This window comes from Stenella coeruleoalba, assembly GCF_951394435.1.
Source record: "Stenella coeruleoalba genome assembly, contig: scaffold_34, whole genome shotgun sequence".
Taxonomy (NCBI): Eukaryota; Metazoa; Chordata; class Mammalia; order Artiodactyla; family Delphinidae; genus Stenella; species Stenella coeruleoalba.
Genome location: NW_027646159.1, coordinates 3,277,893 through 3,301,190, shown reverse-complemented (window position 1 = coordinate 3,301,190; position 23,298 = coordinate 3,277,893). Strand labels below are relative to the sequence as shown.

The 23,298-nt window shown below is 44.5% G+C and overlaps 1 long non-coding RNA gene across 12 annotated transcripts in view; it reads right to left on the bottom strand.

Moving 5' to 3' along the window:
- Nucleotides 1-23,298, bottom strand: part of LOC307181295 — a 1,377,052-nt gene that overhangs the window by 250,284 nt on the left and 1,103,470 nt on the right. For all 12 annotated transcript variants that reach the window (XR_013826358.1, XR_013826359.1, XR_013826360.1 and 9 more), the window contains one exon: nt 8,729-8,806. This is a non-coding gene — a long non-coding RNA (uncharacterized lncRNA). The remainder of the gene's footprint in view (nt 1-8,728; nt 8,807-23,298) is intronic.

The following is a 23,298-nucleotide window of genomic DNA, read 5'->3' as shown; positions in this document are numbered from 1 at the left end:
AAGATGAACAGGAATAGCGAGAACCAATGAGAGGCTAGCTGGAGGTGTCTGGACGGGCAAATTTAACTCTCATTTCCCACCAGGAAGAGGAAATAACCAAAGGCTCAGCGTGCCGTACCGGAACCAGATTAGGGCCTGAAGCCATCCTGCGGTGTTGCGGCCAGCTCAAAAGAAAGCGAGTTGAAGAAAGGAGCTCAGGGGCACTGTAATTCACAAACCTGCAGAGTTATAAATGACAGCTATCGTCCAAAAATAGACTGAAGTAAGGCTGCCAAGAGGACTTGAAAGCGGGGCAGAATTGCAGGAAACCGATTTCAGGAGGTAGACTGGAATTGCATTGAAAGCATAGGAAAAGAGGCAGAACGTCCACAATGATGCACTTGGCCAAAAAGGGCGTATGCGTTTTTTCCTGAATATATTCAGGAAAAAACGCATACGCCCTTTTTGGCCAACCAAGCAAGCTTGCAAAGGAAATCTGCACTACAATGAAGTCTCACTTCCCCCCGGTCAAAAGGGCCATCTGAAAAAAGTGTAAAATCCAGAAAGGCAGGACAGGCCATGGAGAACTGGGAGCCTTGTTATGCTGATGGGCGGGATGTAAATTGCCAACAACCACTCGGGAGAAGTGTATGGTGTTTCCTGAAACATCTAAAAAACAAAGCAACAGAACCTAGGGCACTTCCACTTATGGTCCTATAGCTTAGGGAAATTAAAATCAAAAAGACACAGCCACCCCAAAGTTTGGAACGGCTCTGTTTACAAGAACCTCGTTTACAGTACAAGTTCAACATCGCAGAAAGTGAAAAATGGATAAAGAAGTTGTGGTATTTACTTACAAAGCAATATCACTCAGCAATGAAATCTGTGTCATCAGGCCCTTAGCAGCACAATGAGTGGATTCAGGTATGATGATTCTAACTGAAATAAGTCACACAGAAAAAGAAACATCATAAGATATCAGTAATACACGGAACGTAAACTTGGCTACACAGGAACTGAATTACAGAACAGAACAGGGTCTCAAATTTAGAAAACCAACTTATGCTTGCTTAAGGGGAAAGGTGAGTTCGGGTGCTGCATAAAACCAGAGATTGAAATGAGCACAGATAAAGTTCCTTAAGTCAAATATGGAATAGACAAGAGCTACTCCTTGCTCAACGAAATGCACTCAACACCGCATATTAAACGCCTAAGAATGTACCTGACTAGTATGTATCTTAAAACCTATGGATTGCTATGACTCCGAAAGAGAATCAAGCATGTGTACAGGGGCATAAACGCAGCAGTGATAGGATTGGAGAGGTTCGGTGAGCAAATGAAGACCCTTTGAAGTCATATTGCATGGTACCCATTCCACGGGTCTTAACTCTCCAGGTTTAAGGTATTCTTCCTTCAGCTAAAACATGCATGTGGAACCCAAGTATGATGAACCATATGAACGGGAGACGTGTTCAAATATGTCTCAGTTTTCCTCCCCTGGTACTGGGGTGCAACATTCCAGATGCTTTACTAACACTCTCCCCACTTGGAGAGTCAGCGCCTTTTACCTCCTCTTTGGCCCAGTTTGCAATTTCTGCGGAAGATGAACAGGAATAGCGAGAACCAATGAGAGACTAGCTGGAGGTGTCTGGACGGGCAAATTTAACTCTCATTTCCCACCAGGAAGAGGAAATAACCAAAGGCTCAGCGTGCCGTGCCGGAACCAGATTAGGGCCTGAAGCCATCCTGCGGTGTTGCGGCCAGGTCACAAGAAAGCAAGTTGAAGAAAGGAGCTCAGGGGCACTGTAATTCACAAACCTGCAGAGTTATAAATGACAGCTATCGTCCAAAAATACACTGAAGTAAGGCTGCCAAGAGGACTTGAAAGCGGGGCAGAATTGCAGGAAACCGATTTCAGGAGGTAGACTGGAATTGCATTGAAAGCATAGGAAAAGAGGCAGAACGTCCACAATGATGCACTTGGCCAAAAAGGGCGTATGCGTTTTTTCCTGAATATATTCAGGAAAAAACGCATACGCCCTTTTTGGCCAACCAAGCAAGCTTGCAAAGGAAATCTGCACTACAATGAAGTCTCACTTCCCCCCGGTCAAAAGGGCCATCTGAAAAAAGTGTAAAATCCAGAGAGGCAGGACAGGCCATGGAGAACTGGGAGCCTTGTTATGCTGATGGGCGGGATGTAAATTGCCAAAAACCACTCGGGAGAAGTGTACGGTGTTTCCTGAAACATCTAAAAAAGAAAGCAACAGAACCTAGGGCACTTCCACTTATGGTCCTATAGCTTAGGGAAATTAAAATCAAAAAGACACAGCCACCCCAAAGTTTGGAACGGCTCTGTTTACAAGAACCTCGTTTACATTACAAGTTCAACATCGCAGAAACTGAAAAATGGATAAAGAAGTTGTGGTATTTACTTACAAAGCAATATCACTCAGCAATGAAATCTGTGTCATCAGGCCCTTAGCAGCACAATGAGTGGATTCATGTATGATGATTGTAACTGAAATAAGTCACACAGAAAAAGAAACATCATAACATATCAGTAATACACGGAATGTAAACTTGGCTACACAGGAACTGAATTACAGAACAGAACAGGGTCTCAAATTTAGAAAACCAACTTATGCTTGCTTAAGGGTAAAGGTGAGTTGGGGTGCTGCATAAAACCAGAGATTGAAATGAGCACAGATAAAGTTCCTTAAGTCAAATATGGAATAGACAAGAGCTACTCCTTGCTCAACGAAATGGACTCAACACCGCATATTAAACGCCAAGAATGTACCTGACTAGTAAGTATCTTAAAACCTATGGATTGCTATGTCTCCGAAAGAGAATCAAGCATGTGTACAGGGGCATAAACGCAGCAGTGATAGGATTGGAGAGGTTCGGTGAGCAAATGAAGACCCTTTGAAGTCATATTGCATGGTACCCATTCCACGGGTCTTAACTCTCCAGGTTTAAGGTATTCTTCCTTCAGCTAAAACATGCATGTGGAACCCAAGTATGATGAACCATGTGAACGGGAGACGTGTTCAAATATGTCTCAGTTTTCCTCCCCTGGTACACGGGTGCAACATTCCAGATGCTTTACTAACACTCTCCCCACTTGGAGAGTCAGCGCCTTTAACCTCCTGTTTGGCCCAGTTTGCAATTTCTGCGGAAGATGAACAGGAATAGCGAGAACCAATGAGAGACTAGCTGGAGGTGTCTGGACGGGCAAATTTAACTCTCATTTCCCACCAGGAAGAGGAAATAACCAAAGGCTCAGCGTGCCGTGCCGGAACCAGATTAGGGCCTGAAGCCATCCTGCGGTGTTGCGGCCAGGTCACAAGAAAGCAAGTTGAAGAAAGGAGCTCAGGGGCACTGTAATTCACAAACCTGCAGAGTTATAAATGACAGCTATCGTCCAAAAATACACTGAAGTAAGGCTGCCAAGAGGACTTGAAAGCGGGGCAGAATTGCAGGAAACCGATTTCAGGAGGTAGACTGGAATTGCATTGAAAGCATAGGAAAAGAGGCAGAACGTCCACAATGATGCACTTGGCCAAAAAGGGCGTATGCGTTTTTTCCTGAATATATTCAGGAAAAAACGCATACGCACTTTTTGGCCAACCAAGCAAGCTTGCAAAGGAAATCTGCACTACAATGAAGTCTCACTTCCCCCCGGTCAAAAGGGCCATCTGAAAAAAGTGTAAAATCCAGAAAGGCAGGACAGGCCATGGAGAACTGGGAGCCTTGTTATGCTGATGGGCAGGATGTAAATTGCCAACAGACACTCGGGAGAAGTGTATGGTGTTTCCTGAAACATCGAAAAAACAAAGCAACAGAGCCTAGGGCATTTCCACTTATGGTCTTATAGCTTAGGGAAATCAAAATAAAAAAGACACAGCCACCCCAAAGTTTGGGACGGCTCTGTGTACAAGAACCTCGTTTACCGTACATGTTCAATATCACAGAAAGTGAAAAATGGATAAAGAACTTGTGGTACTTACGTACAATGCAGTATCACTCAGCAATGAAATCTATGTCATCAGGCCCATAGCAGCATAATGAGTGGATTCAGGTACGATGATTCTAACTGATATAAGTCACACAGAAAAAGAAACATCATAAGATATCACTAATACACAGAATGTAAACTTGGCTACACAGGAACTGAATTCCAAAACAGAACAGGGTCTCAAATTTAGAAAACCAACTTATGCTTCCATAGGGGAAAGGTGAGTTGGGGTGCTGCATAAAACCAGAGATTGAAATGAGCACAGATAAAGTTCCTTAAGCCAAATATGGAATAGACAAGAGCTACTCCTTGCTCAACGAAATGGACTCAACACCCCATATTAAACGCCTAAGAATGTACCTGACTAGAAAGTATCTTAAAACCTATGGATTGCTATGTCTCCAAAAGAGAATCAAGCCTGTGTACAGGGGCGTAAACGCAGCAGTGATAGGACTGGAGAGGTTCGGTGAGCAAATGAAGACCCTTTGAAGTCATATTGCATGGTACCCATTCCACGGGTCTCAACTCTGCAGGTTTAAGGTATTCTTCCTTCAGCTAAAACATGCATGTGGAACCTAGAGTATGATCAACCATGTGATCGGGAGACGTGTTCAAATATGTCTCAGTTTTCGTACCCTGGTACTCGGGTGCAACATTCCAGACGCTTTACTAACACTCTCCCGACTTGGAGAGTCAGCGCCTTTAACCTCCTGTTTGGCCCAGTTTGCAATTTCTGCGGAAGATGAACAGGAATAGAGAGAACCAATGAGAGACTAGCTGGAGGTGTCTGGACGGGCAAATTTAACTCTCATTTCCCACCAGGAAGAGGAAATAACCAAAGGCTCAGCGTGCCGTGCCAGAACCAGATTTGGGCCTGAAGACATCCTGCGGTGTTGCGGCCAGGTCACAAGAAAGCGAGTTGAAGAAAGGAGCTCAGGGGCACTGTAATTCACAAACCTGCAGAGTTCTAAATGACAGCTATCGTCCAAAAATAGACTGAAGTAAGGCTGCCAAGAGGACTTGAAAGCGGGGCAGAATTGCAGGAAACCGACTTCAGGATGTAGACTGGAATTGCAATGAAAGCATAGGAAAAGAGGCAAACGTCCACAATGATGCACTTGGCCAAAAAGGGCGTATGCGTTTTTTCCTGAATATATTCAGGAAAAAACGCATACACCCTTTTTGGCCAACCAAGCAAGCTTGCAAAGGAAATCTGCACTACAATGAAGTCTCACTTCCCCCCGGTCAAAAGGGCCATCTGAAAAAAGTGTAAAATCCAGAAAGGCAACAGGACATGGAGAACTGGGAGCCTTGTTATGCTGATGGGCGGGATGTAAATTGCCAACAACCACTCGGGAGAAGTGTATGGTGTTTCCTGAAACATCAAAAAAACAAAGCAACAGAACCTAGGGCACTTCCACTTATGGTCCTATAGCTTAGGGAAATTAAAATCAAAAAGACACAGCCACCCCAAAGTTTGCAACGGTTCTGTTTACAAGAACCTCGTTTACAGTACAAGTTCAACATCGCAGAAAGTGAAAAATGGATAAAGAAGTTGTGGTATTTACTTATAAAGTAATATCACTCAGCAATGAAATCTGTGTCATCAGGCCCTTAGCTGCACAATGAGTGGATTCAGGTATGATGATTCTAACTGAAATAAGTCACACAGAAAAAGAAACATCATAAGATATCAGTAATACACGGAATGTAAACTTGGCTACACAGGAACTGAATTACAGAACAGAACAGGGTCTCAAATTTAGAAAACCAACTTATGCTTGCTTAAGAGGAAAGGTGAGTTGGGGTGCTGCATAAAACCAGAGATTGAAATGAGCACAGATAAAGTTCCTTAAGCCAAATATGGAATAGACAAGAGCTACTCCTTGCTCAACGAAATGGACTCAACAGCACATATTAAACGCCTAAGAATGTACCTGACTAGTAAGTATCTTAAAACCTATAGATTGCTATGTCTCCAAAAGAGAATCAAGCATGTGTACAGGGGCATAAATGCAGCAGTGATAGGATTGGAGAGGTTCGGTGAGCAAATGAAGACCCTCTGAAGTCATATTGCATGGTACCCATTCCACCGGTTTCAACTACCCAGGTTTTAGGTATTCTTCCTTCAGCTAAAACATGCATGTGGAACCCAGAGTATGATCAACCATGTGATCGGGAGACGTGTTCAAATATGTCTCAGTTTTCCTCCCCTGGTACTCGGGTGCAACATTCCAGACGCTTTACTAACACTCTCGCCACTTGGAGAGTCAGCACCTTTAACCTCCTGTTTGGCACAGTTTGCAATTTCTGCGGAAGATGAACAGGAATAGCGAGAACCAATGAGAGGCTAGCTGGAGGTGTCTGGACGGGCAAATTTAACTCTCATTTCCCACCAGGAAGAGGAAATAACCAAAGGCTCAGCATGCCGTACCGGAACCAGATTAGGGCCTGAAGCCATCCTGCGGTGTTGCGGCCAGCTCAAAAGAAAGCGAGTTGAAGAAAGGAGCTCAGGGGCACTGTAATTCACAAACCTGCAGAGTTATAAATGACAGCTATCGTGCAAAAATACACTGAAGTAAGGCTGCCAAGAGGACTTGAAAGCGGGGCAGAATTGCAGGAAACCGCTTTCAGGAGGTAGACTGGAATTGCATTGAAAGCATAGGAAAAGAGGCAGAACGTCCACAATGATGCACTTGGCCAAAAAGGGCGTATGCGTTTTTTCCTGAATATATTCAGGAAAAAACGCATACGCCCTTTTTGGCCAACCAAGCAAGCTTGCAAAGGAAATCTGCACTACAATGAAGTCTCACTTCCCCCCGGTCAAAAGGGCCATCTGAAAAAAGTGTAAAATCCAGAAAGGCAGGACAGGCCATGGAGAACTGGGAGCCTTGTTATGCTGATGGGCGGGATGTAAATTGCCAACAACCACTCGGGAGAAGTGTATGGTGTTTCCTGAAACATCTAAAAAACAAAGCAACAGAGCCTAGGGCACTGCCACTTATGGTCCTATAGCTTAGGGAAATTAAAATCAAAAAGACACAGCCACCCCAAAGTTTGGGACGTCTCTGTTTACAAAAACCTCATTTACCGTACAAATTCAATATCACAGAAAGTGAAAAATGGATAAAGAACTTGTGGTACTTAAGTACAATGCAGTATCACTCAGGAATGAAATCTATGTCATCAGGCCCGTAGCAGCACAATGAGTGGATTCATGTACGATGATTCTAACTGAAATAAGTCACACAGAAAAAGAAACATCATAAGATATCACTAATACACGGAATGTAAACTTGGCTACACAGGAACTGAATTCCAAAACAGAACAGGGTCTCAAATTTAGAAAACCAACTTATGCTTGCTTAAGGGGAAAGGTGAGTTGGGGTGCTGCATAAAACCAGAGATGAAATCAGCACAGATAAAGTTCCTTAAGCCAAATATGGAATAGACAAGAGCTACTCCTTGCTCAACGAAATGGACTCAACAGCGCATATTAAACGCCTAAGAATGTACCTGACTAGTAAGTATCTTAAAACCTATGGATTGCTATGTCTCCAACAGAGAATCAAGCGTGTGTACAGGGGCATAAACGCAGCAGTGATAGGACTGGAGAGGTTCGGTGAGCAAATGAAGACCCTTTGAAGTCATATTGCATGGTACCCATTCCACGGGTCTCAACTCTCCAGGTTTAAGGTATTCTTCCTTCAGCTAAAACATGCATGTGGAACCCAGAGTATGATCAACCGTGTGATCGGGAGACGTGTTCAAATATGTCTCAGTTTTCGTACCCTGGTACTCGGGTGCAACATTCCAGACGCTTTACTAACACTCTCCCGACTTGGAAAGTCAGCGCCTTTAACCTCCTGTTTGGCCCAGTTTGCAATTTCTGCGGAAGATGAACAGGAATAGCGAGAACCAATGAGAGACTAGCTGGAGGTGTCTGGACGGGCAAATTTAACTCTCATTTCCCACCAGGAAGAGGAATTAACCAAAGGCTCAGCATGCCGTGCCGGAACCAGATTAGGGCCTGAAGCCATGCTGCGGTGTTGCGGCCAGGTCACAAGAAAGCAAGTTGAAGAAAGGAGCTCAGGGGCACTGTAATTCACAAACCTGCAGAGTTATAAATGACAGCTATCGTCCAAAAATAGACTGAAGTAAGGCTGCCAAGAGGACTTGAAAGCGGGGCAGAATTGCAGGAAACCGATTTCAGGAGGTAGACTGGAACTGCAATGAAAGCATAGGAAAAGAGGCAGAACGTCCACAATGATGCACTTGGCCAAAAAGGGCGTATGCGTTTTTCCCTGAATATATTCAGGAAAAAACGCATACGCCCTTTTTGGCCAACCAAGCAAGCTTGCAAAGGAAATCTGCAATACAATGAAGTCTCACTTCCCCCCGGTCAAAAGGGCCATCTGAAAAAAGTGTAAAATCCAGAAAGGCAGGACAGGCCATGGACAACTGGGAGCCTTGTTATGCTGATGGGCAGGATGTAAATTGCCAACAGACATTCAGGAGAACTGTATGGTGTTTCCTGAAACATCTAAAAAACAAAGCAACAGAACCTAGGGCACTTCCACTTATGGTCCTATAGCTTAGGGAAATTAAAATCAAAAAGACACAGCCACCCCAAAGTTTGGAACGGCTCTGTTTACAAGAACCTCATTTACAGTACAAGTTCAACATCGCAGAAAGTGAAAAATGGATAAAGAAGTTGTGGTATTTACTTACAAAGTAGTAACACTCAGCAATGAAATCTGTGTCATCAGGCCCTTAGCAGCACAATGAGTGGATTCAGGTATGATGATTCTAAATGAAATAAGTCACACAGAAAAAGAAACATCATAAGATATCAGTAATACACGGAATGTAAACTTGGCTACACAGGAACTGAATTACAGAACAGAACAGGATCTCAAATTTAGAAAACCAACTTATGCTTGCTTAAGAGGAAAGGTGAGTTGGGGTGCTGCATAAAACCAGAGATTGAAATGAGCACAGATAAGTTCCTTAAGCCAAATATGGAATAGACAAGAGCTACTCCTTGCTCAACGAAATGGACTCAACAGCGCATATTAAACGCCTAAGAATGTACCTGACTAGTAAATATCTTAAAACCTATAGATTGCTATGTCTCTGAAAGAGAATCAAGCATGTTTACAGGGGCATAAACGCAGCAGTGATAGGATTGGAGAGGTTCGGTGAGCAAATGAAGACCCTTTGAAGTCATATTTCATGGTACCCATTCCACGGGTTTCAACTACCCAGGTTTTAGGTATTCTTCCTTCAGCTAAAACATGCATGTGGAACCCAAGTAAGATGAACCATGTGAACGGGAGACGTGTTCAAATATGTCTCAGTTTTCCTCCCCTGGTACTCGGGTGCAACATTCCAGATGCTTTACTAACACTCTCCCCACTTGGAGAGTCAGCGCCTTTAACCTCCTGTTTGGCCCAGTTTGCAATTTCTGCGGAAGATGAACAGGAATAGCGAGAACCAATGAGAGACTAGCTGGAGGTGTCTGGACGGGCAAATTTAACTCTCATTTCCCACCAGGAAGAGGAAATAACCAAAGGCTCAGCGTGCCGTGCCGGAACCAGATTAGGGCCTGAAGCCATCCTGCGGTGTTGCGGCCAGGTCACAAGAAAGCGAGTTGAAGAAAGCAGCTCAGGGGCACTGTAATTCACAAACCTGCAGAGTTATAAATGACAGCTATCGTCCAAAAATAGACTGAAGTAAGGCTGCCAAGAGGACTTGAAAGCGGGGCAGAATTGCAGGAAACCGATTTCAGGAGGTAGACTGGAATTGCATTGAAAGCATAGGAAAAGAGGCAGAACGTCCACAATGATGCACTTGGCCGAAAAGGGCGTATGCGTTTTTTCCTGAATATATTCAGGAAAAAACGCATACGCCCTTTTTGGCCAACCAAGCAAGCTTGCAAAGGAAATCTGCACTACAATGAAGTCTCACTTCCCCCCGGTCAAAAGGGCCATCTGAAAAAAGTGTAAAATTCAGAAAGGCAGGACAGGCCATGGAGAACTGGGAGCCTTGTTATGCTGATGGGCGGGATGTAAATGGCCAACAGCCACTCTGGAGAAGTGTATGGTGTTTCCTGAAACATCTAAAAAACAAAGCAACAGAACCTAGGGCACTTCCACTTATGGTCCTATAGCTTAGGGAAATTAAAATCAAAAAGACACAGCCACCCCAAAGTTTGGGACGCCTCTCTTTACAAGAACCTCGTTTACCGTACAAGTTCAATATAACAGAAAGTGAAAAATGGATAAAGAACTTGTGGTACTTACGTACAATGCAGTATCACTCAGCAATGAAATCTATGTCATCAGGCCCGTAGCAGCATAATGAGTGGATTCAGGTACGATGAATCTAACTGAAATAAGTCACACAGAAATAGAAACATCATAAGATATCACTAATACACAGAATGTAAACTTGGCTACACAGGAACTGAATTCCAAAACAGAACAGGGTCTCAAATTTAGAAAACCAACTTATGCTTCCATAGGGGAAAGGTGAGTTGGGGTGCTGCATAAAACCAGAGATTGAAATGAGCACAGATAAAGTTCCTTAAGCCAAATATGGAATAGACAAGAGCTACTCCTTGCTCAACGAAATGGACTCATCACCCCATATTAAACGCCTAAGAATGTACCTGACTAGTAAGTATCTTAAAACCTATGGATTGCTATGTCTCCAAAAGAGAATCAAGCGTGTGTACAGGGGCATAAACGCAGCAGTGATAGGATTGGAGAGGTTCGGTGAGCAAATGAAGACCCTTTGAAGTCATATTGCATGGTACCCATTCCACGGGTCTCAACTCTCCAGGTTTAAGGTATTCTTCCTTCAGCTAAAACATGCATGTGGAACCCAGAGTATGATCAACCGTGTGAACGGGAGACGTGTTCAAATATGTCTCAGTTTTCCTCCCCTGGTACTCGGGTGCAACATTCCAGATGCTTTACTAACACTCTCCCTAGTTGGAGAGTCAGTGCCTTTAACCTCCTGTTTGGCCCAGTTTGCAATTTCTGCGGAAGATGAACAGGAATAGCGAGAACCAATGAGAGACTAGCTGGAGGTGTCTGAACGGGCAAATTTAACTCTCATTTCCCACCAGGAAGAGGAATTAACCAAAGGCTCGGCGTGCCATGCCGGAACCACATTAGGGCCTGAAGACATCCTGCGGTGTTGCGGCCAGCTCACAAGAAAGCGAGTTGAAGAAAGGAGCTCAGGGGCACTGTAATTCACAAACCTGCAGAGTTATAAATGACAGCTATCATCCAAAAATAGACTGAAGTAAGGCTGCCAAGAGGACTTGAAAGCGGGGCAGAATTGCAGGAAACCGATTTCAGGAGGTAGACTGGAATTGCATTGAAAGCATAGGAAAAGAGGCAGAACGTCCACAATGATGCACTTGGCCAAAAAGGGCGTATGTGTTTTTTCCTGAATATATTCAGGAAAAAACGCATACGCCCTTTTTGGCCAACCAAGCAAGCTTGCAAAGGAAATCTGCACTACAATGAAGTCTCACTTCCCCCGGGTCAAAAGGGCCATCTGAAAAAAGTGTAAAATCCAGAAAGGCAGGACAGGCCATGGAGAACTGGGAGCCTTGGTATGCTGATGGGCGGGATGTAAACTGCCAACAGCCACTCGGGAGAAGTGTATGGTGTTTTCTGAAACATCTAAAAAACAAAGCAACAGAACCTAGGGCACTTCCACTTATGGTCCTATAGCTTAGGGAAATTAAAATCAAAAAGACACAGCCACCCCAAAGTTTGGAACGGCTCTGTTTACAAGAACCTCGTTTACCGTACAAATTCAATATCACAGAAAGTGAAAAATGGATAAAGAACTTGTGGTACTTATGTACAATGCAGTATCACTCAGCAATGAAATCTATGTCATCAGGCCCTTAGCAGCACAATGAGTGGATTCAGGTATGATGATTCTAACTGAAATAAGTCACACAGAAAAAGAAACATCATAAGATATCAGTAATACACGGAATGTAAACTTAGCTACACAGGAACTGAATTACAGAACAGAACAGGGTCTCAAATTTAGAAAACCAACTTATGCTTGCTTAAGGGTAAAGGTGAGTTGGGGTGCTGCATAAAACCAGAGATTGAAATGAGCACAGATAAAGTTCCTTAAGCCAAATATGGAATAGACAAGAGCTACTCCTTGCTCAACGAAATGGTCTCAACAGCGCATATTAAACGCCTAAGAATGTACCTGACTAGTAAGTATCTTAAAACCTATAGATTGCTATGTCTCTGAGAGAGAATCAAGCATGTGTACAGGGGCATAAACGCAGCAGTGATAGGATTGGAGAGGTTCGGTGAGCAAATGAAGACCCTTTGAAGTCATATTTCATGGTACCCATTCCACGGGTTTCAACTACCCAGGTTTTAGGTATTCTTCCTTCAGCTAAAACATGCATGTGGAACCCAGAGTATGATCAACCATGTGATCGGGAGACGTGTTCAAATATGTCTCAGTTTTCCTCCCCTGGTACTCGGGTGCAACATTCCAGACGCTTTACTAACACTCTCCCGACTTTGACAGTCAGTGCCTTTAACCTCCTGTTTGACCCAGTTTGCAATTTCTGTGGAAGATGAACAGGAATAGGGAGAACCAATGAGAGACTAGCTGGAGGTGTCTGAACGGGCAAATTTAACTCTCATTTCCCACTAGGAAGAGGAATTAACCAAAGGCTCAGCGTGCCGTGCCAGAACCAGATTAGGGCCTGAAGCCATCTTGCGGTGATGCGGCCAGCTCACAAGAAAGTGAGTTGAAGAAAGGAGCTCAGGGGCTCTGTAATTCACAAACCTGCAGAGTTATAAATGACAGCTATCGTCCAAAAATAGACTGAAGTAAGGCTGCCAAGAGGACTTGAAAGCGGGGCAGAATTGCAGGATACCGATTTCAGGAGGTAGACTGGAATTGCATTGAAAGCGTAGGAAGAGGCAGAACGTCCACAATGATGCACTTTGCCAAAAGGGCATATGCGTTTTTTCCTGAATATATTCAGGAAAAAACGCATACGCCCTTTTTGGCCAACCAAGCAAGCTTGCAAAGGAAATCTGCACTACAATGAAGTCTCACTTCCCCCCGGTCAAAAGGGCCATCAGAATAAAGTGTAAAATCCAGAAAGGCAGGACAGGCCATGGAGAACTGGGAGCCTTGTTATTCTGATGGGCAGGATGTAAATTGCCAACAACCACTCGGGAGAAGTGTATGGTGTTTCCTGAAACATCTAAAAAATAAAGCAACAGAGCCTAGGGCACTTCCACTTATGGTCCTATAGCTTAGGGAAATTAATATCAAAAAGACACAGCAACCCCAAAATTTGGGACGGCTCTTTTTACAGGAATCTCTTCTACGGCACAAGTTAAATATCCCAGAGAGCAAATAATGGATAAAGAAGTTGCGGTACTTATGTACAACAGAATACCACGCAGCAATGAAATCTATGTCACCAGGCCCGTTCCAGCATAATTAGTGGATTGAGGCACGATGATTCTAAGTGAAATAAGTCACACAGAAAAAGAAACATCATAAGGTATCACTAATACACGGAATGTGAACTTGGCTACACATGAACTGAATTACAAAACAGAACAGGGTCTCAAGTTTAGAAAACCAACTTATGCCTGCTTAAGGGGGAAGGTGAGTTGGGCTGCTGCATAAAAGCAGAGTTTGAAATTAGCACAGATAAAGTTCCTTAAGCCAAATATGTAATAGACGAGAGCTACCCCTTGCTCAACGAAATGGATTCAACAATGAGGTATCACCTCACACCTGGTAGAATAGGCATCATTGAAAATCTACAAACAAAAAATGCTGGAAAGGGTGTGGAGAAAAGGAACCCTCTCCCACTATTGTTGGGAATATAAATTGATACAGTCATTGTGGAGAACAATATGGAATTTCTTAAGAAACTAACAATAGAATTACCATATGATACAGCAATCCCAGTACTGGACATATACCCAGACAAAACCATAAATCAAAAAGAGTCATTCACCGCAATGTTCATTGCATCACTATTTACAATATCGAGGTAATGGAAGCAACCTAAATGCCCACAGACAGACGAATGCATAAAGCTGTGGTACATATATAAAATGGAATATTACTAAGCCATGAAAAGGAATGAAATTGGGTCATTTGTAGAGACGTCGATGGATCTAGAGACTGTCATACAGAGTGAAGTAAGTCAGAAAGAGAAAAACAAATCTTGTATATTCATGCATATATGTGGAACCTAGAAAAACTGTACAGATTAACCATTTTGCAAGGCATAAATAGAGCAACAGATGTAGACAACAAACGTATGGACAACAAGGGGGGAAAGCTGTTGGGGGGTGGTGGTGGGAGGAGTTGAGAGACTGGGATTGGCATGTATACATTTATATGTATAAAATAGATAACCAATAAGAACCTGCTGTATAAAAATATAAAATAAAATTCAAAATTAAAAAGAAATAAAATTTAAAAAATAAAACAGAAAAAACAATTATTCCCTGCACATACATGTATTTATATGAATAAATTATTTCCATGCTTATATCTGTAAATACAAAAAAGAGGAATAAAATCTACCTTGAACCAAAAACGAAAAAGAGAAAAAAAACACAGAACCCACCAGTTACACAGAGGAAAACCGTATCAGGGCACTTGCTCCAGTTGTAAACAATTCTGAAGTTGGTCAGTGGTGGGGAATCGTCTCCCATTCAGCCAGCAACCCTCACGCAACAAGCGTCCTCATTGCAAAGCTGGGGCACCGTGCCGAGGCATCTGTGAGTAAACGTGAGCTGAGCCCCAGGCCAGTTGCTGCTGAACTATTCCCACCCATCCCAGGTAAAACACCTGAATATATACAAGGACTTGAAAGCCTAGAGGAAGGGCCATAGAGCCACACGAGTGACAGCATGCCGGCCGACTTGGTGCCTGCAGGCCAGCCAGGATGGTCTTGGCCCTGGGTGCTCTTCTGGAAGATTTCCATTTCCCTGCCTGAGATACCCGTCCTGTCCCTGCCCCCACTGCTTTTTTCCTTCCTCACCTCTGCCCAGGGAGAAATTCCAGCAGCAGGTATGGGTGACACATCCTCTTCTTTAGCAGGTGGCAGCCTGGCAACTGCTGCAGAAAGTCCAGCAGAGCCCCACTCACACTGGGCCACCCACAAAGCCGTGGCCTCTCACTCCCTCCCACCAGCCCAGCCCCGAGACTGCTGACAGGGCAGAGAAAATGGCGTCAGGCACGGCTGCAGGGGCTCTTGCTGCCTGGAGTGGTATTTATATTGATCTCAACCCAGGCACACCTGGGGAGGGCTGGCCGGCACGGTAAGGCTGCCCAGGTCAGCCAATCATCACCCCTCAGGGGCTCACAGTTGCAGAAAATGGAACTTGCTGAACCGGCCAGGTCCAAGGAACAGGTGTGGGCTCCTGAGAGTCAGGATAGACAAGGGGCTGCAGCTTTGGCTTGTTTTCTAATCATTTTATCTGGCCCATGAGTGGGAGACAACTTCAAGAAAACCCTCTCCTAATGAGAGGAACCCAGGAGTCAGGGAGAGGAGGGGTGGGTGGTGGTTGGAGACAGAGGCCTGGTGCCCCGGGTGCAGTGGAAGTCTCTGGAAGACCAGGTGGAGGGAGGCCTCACGGAGTGATGCCCAGGGTCACAGACCTGTCGCAGCTGCTGTTTGTTAGTTCAAGTCCTGCTCTGAGGTGCTCTGTGTCAGCTCTGAGCGACAGGTGAGCTGGGGGTGCTCTGCAATGAGGGCTATGTGCACGGTTCCTGTGTGCCCAGCCCTGCCACGGTACCTGCAAGGGTAGCTCTGTATCCTGGGAGGGGCCTGACCACGAGAGCCCCGTGGGCTGGGGTGGGGGTGGGGTACCTGCCCAGGTGAGCTCCATATTCTGGGATTGGTCTGACCACGAGAGCCCCATGGGCTGCTGGGGACCTGGTAAAGGATGTCAGGACAGTCAGTGAAGCCACCGAGGATATACCTCCAGTTGCTCCTAATTCCTACACCCTGCTGGTCATTCTACCAACCACCAGGACATGGTATTCTGTATTAGTCTTCAATGATGCCTTCTTTTGTATTCCATTAGTCCCAGAGTCACAAGAAATTTTGGCTTGTGAGTGGCAGGACTCAACATACAACTAAAACAATACTTCCGGGCCGTCTGGCCCCAAGGGTGCAAAAATTCCCACACCATCTTTGGGGAAAGCTTAGCTAAAGACCTAAAAGTTCTACCTCTGGAAAAGGAAACCCTCCTTCAATATGCAGACGACATTCTGATCACCAGCCCTACTAAGGAGGCCTCTGAACTACCAAGCCAATAAAGGATAGAAGTTGTCCAAGAAAAAGCTCAAATATCACAGACTGCGGTGACCTGCCTGGGCTTCATTCTCACAGAAGGTCAGAGAAGCCCATCCCAGGAAAGGGAAGAAACCATTTTCAGCCTTACCCCTTTCTAAAACTAGAAGACAGCTTAGGGGTTCCTGGGGAGGCCAGGGTGTGCTGCTTCTGGATCCCTAACTACAGTCTACTAGCTGGGCCTCTATATGAAACACTGAAAGGAAAAGATGATGATCCTTTTGAATAGAATCCAGAAGTGGCCTTTCAAGAATGGAAAGAGCAGTCAATTCAGACCCTTGCCCTGGAACTCCCTAATTTAGCTAAACCCTTTGACCTTTACATTCCCGGTGAAAGGTGAATCGCCATTGGAGAATTAGTGCAAAAACTGGGACCACTTGAAATGGAACAATGCAAGAATGCCATCCAGGTAGGATAAACTACGGTCACTAAGGGGCTTGGCCCACTGCCACATCTGGCCAAGATACTGGCGGTATCTAAAAACCTGGAAATCAGCAGCCCAAAAGGCCACCTCCCTCCTAAGGGAAAAGGACCCCACGTGGTGATCCTAACCACCAACCATGCCCTGAAGTTGCAGGGTTCGCTCCGTGGGCACACCGACCTCGAGTGAGGAGGCCCTCCAACTCCAACATCCAGAGAGATAACCGGGGGCAACAGGGCACCATGACGACTCGTGTGAACATCACTTGACCTGGAGTTTCTCTCATAAAACAACAAGAGTGAGTCCCAAAAGAGTAGACTACTGCTTGCAGGACTTACTGCACCCAGAGGGGAGCTAATAATCTTGGCGGGGGAACAGTATACCACACTGTCACCATAGAAAAGCCTACAGACACCGTGATGATGGTGGCCAATAAGACCGGCTGGACTCCTGTTTACTTCAAAAGGCTGTTGACTCAGTAGCCATCATGGTCCTTGATCACCACTGACCCTGGACTGTCTGGGAGTTGAGCGGGCAGGGCTCTGACACCTGGTGCTGTTTGTACGTTAATTCAGGGGCCTAATTGAAGAAAGCGCAGACTACTGGTCAGAGCATCTAGGCTGGCAGAGACGGTCAGCCTAAGGTGGCCGAACAAATGTGGGGCGGGGTGAAACCGGCCCCCACAGCGTCTCTGCACATCTCTTTCCTGGACCCTTAAAGGTCATTAGAATCTATAACACTTCCAATGCTGGTGTTCAGGTGGACGAGCAGGGAGGCAGGGGTCCTGGGGACAATCAACGTCACCGGGAGGCTGCTGGGGAGAAGCTCTGACCCTCGCCCCAGGGTATGAGGGCTCCCAACTCAGCACTCAGCAGTTACAGAAGAAGGGTCTGCACCCTCAGCACTCCAAGAATGAGGAACGGGACAAAAGGCAGAGGAGGGGTTTGTCCCCAGCAAAGCCCATTAAAAATCCCTGGGAGATAAAAATAGAATCTGGGCAATAAAGTCAAGTCTAACCTTTTTTATCCTTTGTGCTTTGTCTAATTTCACGTGCTCCTAGGGTCCCGCATGCAGAGGTTCCACACCCGGCACTTCAGACCAGATTTCCTAGTGCAGAATGGCTGGGTCGACACCTCAGCTCCTGGGGCCCAGTGCAGACTCCACGATATAGAGCCTGAGCTACAGCCAACCTGGCCCTCGAGAGCTCCGCCGCCTCCCTCCCTCCCACTGACTCTGACAGGATCTCTACACAGCAGCCCAGCCCACAGCCCACGGGGTAGTGCATGCTCTCACCTCTCCATTCTCTGATCAAAATATAAAGTTTCCTTTGCTTGTGAACCAAACTCAGTCTCGATCTGTTGGCCCCAATGACACTGGGCAGGGGGACACTTGTTGGGGTCCACTCTGGAGGATCAGTAACAGAAATTGAGACTATTGTAACCTCAATGAACAGATGTGTGAGCCAAACTGTAGTTAACATAGAACAGTGTATAAGGCTCGGGTAAAATAAGATGTTTTTAACACTTCCATTTGATATTTCCATCACTTTTTATAAGCAAGTTCAGTGAAAAGGTTTGTCTTATTTGTCAGGTCAATATTAGAGAAACGAAGTGATTTCTTTCCAAGGATGTACATCTAATAATCTTGGTTAAACCTTCAATCTTGTTTTAAATGCTTTTCCATTGAAAATGATACCTCTCTTTCAGCTCCCCCATTTCTGAGAAGTATAAAATCTTATAATTTATTATTACCAAAGGGGAAAGGTGGGAGGAGGGATAAATTAACAGTTTGGAATGAACACATACACACTGCTATGTATAAAATAGATCATCAACAAGGAACTACTGTATAGCACAGGGAACTACACTCAACATTTTGCAATAACCTATAAGGGGAAATAATCTGAAAAAGAATAGATATTTTTATTGACATCATCTATCAATGACAGTTAAAGTGTAGCCTAAGGGAAGCTGGTGGTGAGTGCTTCTGACCCTGAAGACTTCAATCATCTAAAGTTTGGACTCTGCCTACTTCCCAAGGCCCTTAATGAACATATGTGTAGCTGTAGCTTAAAAAATTCCCCAGTTTGGGTTTCGGGGAGACACTGATTTTGAAAAAGCCCTGGTGTTCTCCTTACATGAATGGGACTCTTCCTACTGCTAAAACATGTCTGTCACACCCAGAGGATGGTATACCGTCTGATCGGGAAGAGTTTGGAAAAGGCATCTCATCTCCTCATCTCCTGGTGCTCGGGTTCACCCCTCCAGCGTCTTTACTAACAGTCTCCCCACTTGGAGATGTCAGCACTGTCAACATCCTGTTGCGTACACTTTGGAATTTGTCCAGAGGATGAAGCGGAAGGATGAGGAACAATGAGAGACAAGTCCTAGGTGTTCAGACAGGCACATGTCACTCTAATTTCCAATCAGGAAGACGAATTGACCAAAGGCTAGGGTTGCCCATGGAAACAGTATAGGGCTTGAGGAAATCCCGCTGCTTTGTGGCCAGTTCCCATAAACACGAGTTGAACAATAGAACTCAGGGGCAGTAAAATTCACAAAACTGCAGAGTTGAAAATATCCATCACTGAAAAATGTCTTGAGGAAAGTCAGAGAAAAGGACTTGTAAGCAAGGGAGAATGGCAGGAAAGGGATTTGAGGAGGTAGAAAGGACTCGCCATTAAGCACAAGAAAAGGAGCTGAACATTGCCAACATTGCAGTTGGCCAAAAAGGGTGTATGCGTTCTTTTCTGTATATATTCAAGAAAAGGGCATACACGTTTTTAGCCAACCAAACAGGTGGGCACTGGAAGTCAATACTACAAAAGATATCACTTCGCATCAGTCAGAAGAGCCATCCTCATAAAGCGTAAACAACAGAAATGCAGGACAGGGCAACGAGAAGAGGGAGCCCTGTGAGACTTATAGTGGAAATGTATATTGCCAACGGCCATTCTGGAGAAGTGTATTGTGTTTACTAAAGCATCTAAAAAATGAGCTACAGAGCATAGGGCACTTGCACTCATGGGCGTATATCTTGGGAAAAACAAAAATCGAGAGGACACAGGCACCCCAATGTTTACCCCCTCTCTGTTTAAAAGATCCTCGACTAGGATATAACTTAAATGTCTCTGGAGGGAAAAAATGGATAGAGATGTGGTACTTAGGTAGAGTGGAATATTATTCAGCCTGGAAATCAATGAAATATGGCCAGTTGTAACAACTCCGGAGGAGTTACGTATGATCATTCTAAGTGACAGAATTCAAAAAGAAAAAGACACATATCATAAGATATCACTTAAAGGTGGAATCCAAAATGGCTACACATGAAATAAATTACAAAACAAAAACATAGTCAAATATGTAGAAAACACGCATAAGGCTGCTAAACGGGAAAGGTGGGGAGGGGTGAGGCATCATCCAGGAGGTTGAAATTAGCAAAGATACCATTCCAAATACCAAACTGATAATCAACAAGGCCTACACGGTAGCTAAAAGAACTGCACTCAGCACACTCAAGTCACCGGAAAAGAATATATACGACTGGTAAGAATCTGAAAAAGAATTTATTGATGTCTCTCTGTACGTGAATCAAGTGGATGTACAGCAGCAAGAAACAGAGCTTTGAAAATCAGCTGTAACCAATATAGTAATAAATTGAAAAAAATAAACGACAGAGAGACAGAGAAAACCTCTTACAACTTTTCCTCAGGGACGGTGATGCAACATGGATTGAACACATCTAGACCCACAGCAGGATGAGACATAAGGCTGGAAACTGTTTGCGCTAAGAGAAATGTGAGGTTGGGTGAGGAAATGCACACCCTTTAAAGTAATACTACCTGGTACCCATTCAATGGGTCCCAAATCTGCAGGTTCAAGGGATCTTCCTACAGCTAAAACATGCATGGAAAACCCAGAGGACTGTACACCATGTGATCGGGAGATGTGTCTAACATGCACCTCATTTATCCTCTCCTGGTGCTCCTGTTCACCATTCCAGCCACGCTACTTAGAATCTCCCCACTTGGAGAATCAGCACATTTAAACTTCTGTTTCACACATTTTGCAAATTGTGAGGAGGATGAACGGGAAGAGGGGGAACCAATGAGAGAAGAGTTGTAGGGGTTTGGACGGGCACATATCACTCTAATTTCCCATTAAGAATAAGAATTAAAGAAAGGCTCAGCCTGCCTCGCCAGAGCCAAAATAGGGCCTGAAGCAATCCTGCGGGTTTGAGGCCAGCTCACAAAAGAGCAACTTAAAAAATGGAGCTCAGGGTCACTGCAATTCACAAACCTGCAGAGTTATAAATGAAAACTAACGTCCAAAAATATGTTGAGGTAAGGCAAAGAAGAGGATCTGAATGCAAGACAGAATTGCAAGAAACAGATTTCAAGAGATAGATTGGACTCGTCTTTAACGCACATGAAAAGCGGCAGAATTTCGACAATGATGCAGTTGGCCCAAAAGGGCGTATGCGTTTTTTCCTGATTATATCCAGGAAAAAACGCATACGCACTTTATGGGCAACGAAGCAAGCAAGCAATGCAAATGTGCACAACAAAGAAGTCTCACTTCCCACCGGTCAAAAGGGCCATCCTAAAAAATTGTAAAAACCAGAAATGCAGGACAGGCCATGGAGAACAGGGAGCCTTTATACGCTGATGGGCAGTGTGTGAACTGCCGAGAGCCACTCTGGAGAAGTGTATGGTGGTTCCTAAATCATCTAAAAAACAGAGCTACAGAGCATAGGACACTTCCAATCATGGGAGTATATCTAGGGAAGTCTAAAAATCAACAAGACACAAGCACACCACAGTTTAGGGCTACTCTGTTTACAAGAACCTCAACTTCAGTACACCTTAAATATCCCAGGAAAGAGAACAATGGATAAAGAAGATGTGGTACTTATGTACAATGGAATATCTCTTCACCATGAAATCAATGTAATAAGGCTAGTAGAAGGATAAAGAGTGGATTTAGGTCCGATAATACTACTTGAAATAAGTCAAACAGAAAAAGAAACATATCATAAGATATCACTTATAGAGGGAGGGTAAATATGGCTGCACAAGAAATGAATTACAGAACAGAACAGTGTCTCACATTTAGAAAACACACTTATGTCAGCTTAAGGGGAAAGGAGAGGTGGGGTGATGCATAAAACCAGAGTTTGAAATTAGCACAGATACCGTTCAATAAACCAAATAGGTATTAGACAAGATCTACACCTTGCTCAATGAACTGGCCTCAACACACCCTATACACCGCAGAGAAATATATCTGAGGAATAAGAATCTTAAAACCCATGTATTGATATATCTCCATAAGGGAATCAAGTGTGTGCAGAGCGGCACAAACACAGCAGTGAAAAGGAGCTAAACCCCATTATAGAAATAAATTTTAAAAACAAAACGCTGAAACAATGAAAGAGAGAAAAATTCTTACAAAATTCGCTCAGGGGCTGTGATGCAACCTGGATTGACCACATATAAACCCACAGCTGGATAAGACATAAGGCTGGACACTTGGGGCTGACAGGATTGGTGAGCTTTGGTGAGCAACTGCCGAAAGTTTAATGCAATACTTCATGCTACTCAGTCCAAGGGTCCCAACACTCCAGGTTGAAGGGAATCTTCCTACAGCTAAACCATGCTTGGGAAACCCAGCGACTGGTATACCATATGATCGGGAAAGGTTTCTAAAACGCACCTCATTTTTCCTCTCCTGGGGCTCCGGATCGACATTCCAGCCGCTTTACTAACAACATCCCCACATGGAGTCAATGCCTTTAAGTTCTGGTATCGCACAGTCTGCAGTTAGTGCAGAGGATGAATGGGAATAGGGGGAACCAGTGAGAAACTAGCTGTAGCGGTTTCAATGGGCACATGTCACTCTAATATCACATCAGTAAGAAGAATTAACCAAAGGCACAGCAAGGTGCCCCAGAAGAAAAATAGGGCTTCAAGGAATCCTGTGGTTACGGGGCAAGACCACAAAAATAAGAGCTAAAAAATGGAGCTAAGGGCCACTGCAATTCAAAAACCTACAGAGTTATAAAGGCCAACTATTTTCAAAAAATATATTGAGGTAAGGCTATGAAGAGGCATTGAAAGCAAGGCAGAATTGCAGGAAACCGATTTCAGGAGGTAGACTGGAATTGCATTGAAAACATATGAAGAGAGTCAGAACCTCGACAATGATGCACTTGGCCAAAAAGGGCGTATGCGTTTTTTCCTGAATATATTCAGGAAAAAACGAATACGCCCTTTTTGGCCAACCAAGCAAGCTTGCAAAGGAAATCTGCACTACAATGAAGTCTCACTTCCCCCCGGTCAAAAGGGCCATCTGAAAAAAGTGTAAAATCCAGAAAGGCAGGACAGGCCATGGAGAACTGGGAGCCTTCTTATGCTGATGGGCGGGATGTAAATTGCCAACAGCCACTCTGGAGAAGTGTATGGTGTTTCCTGAAACA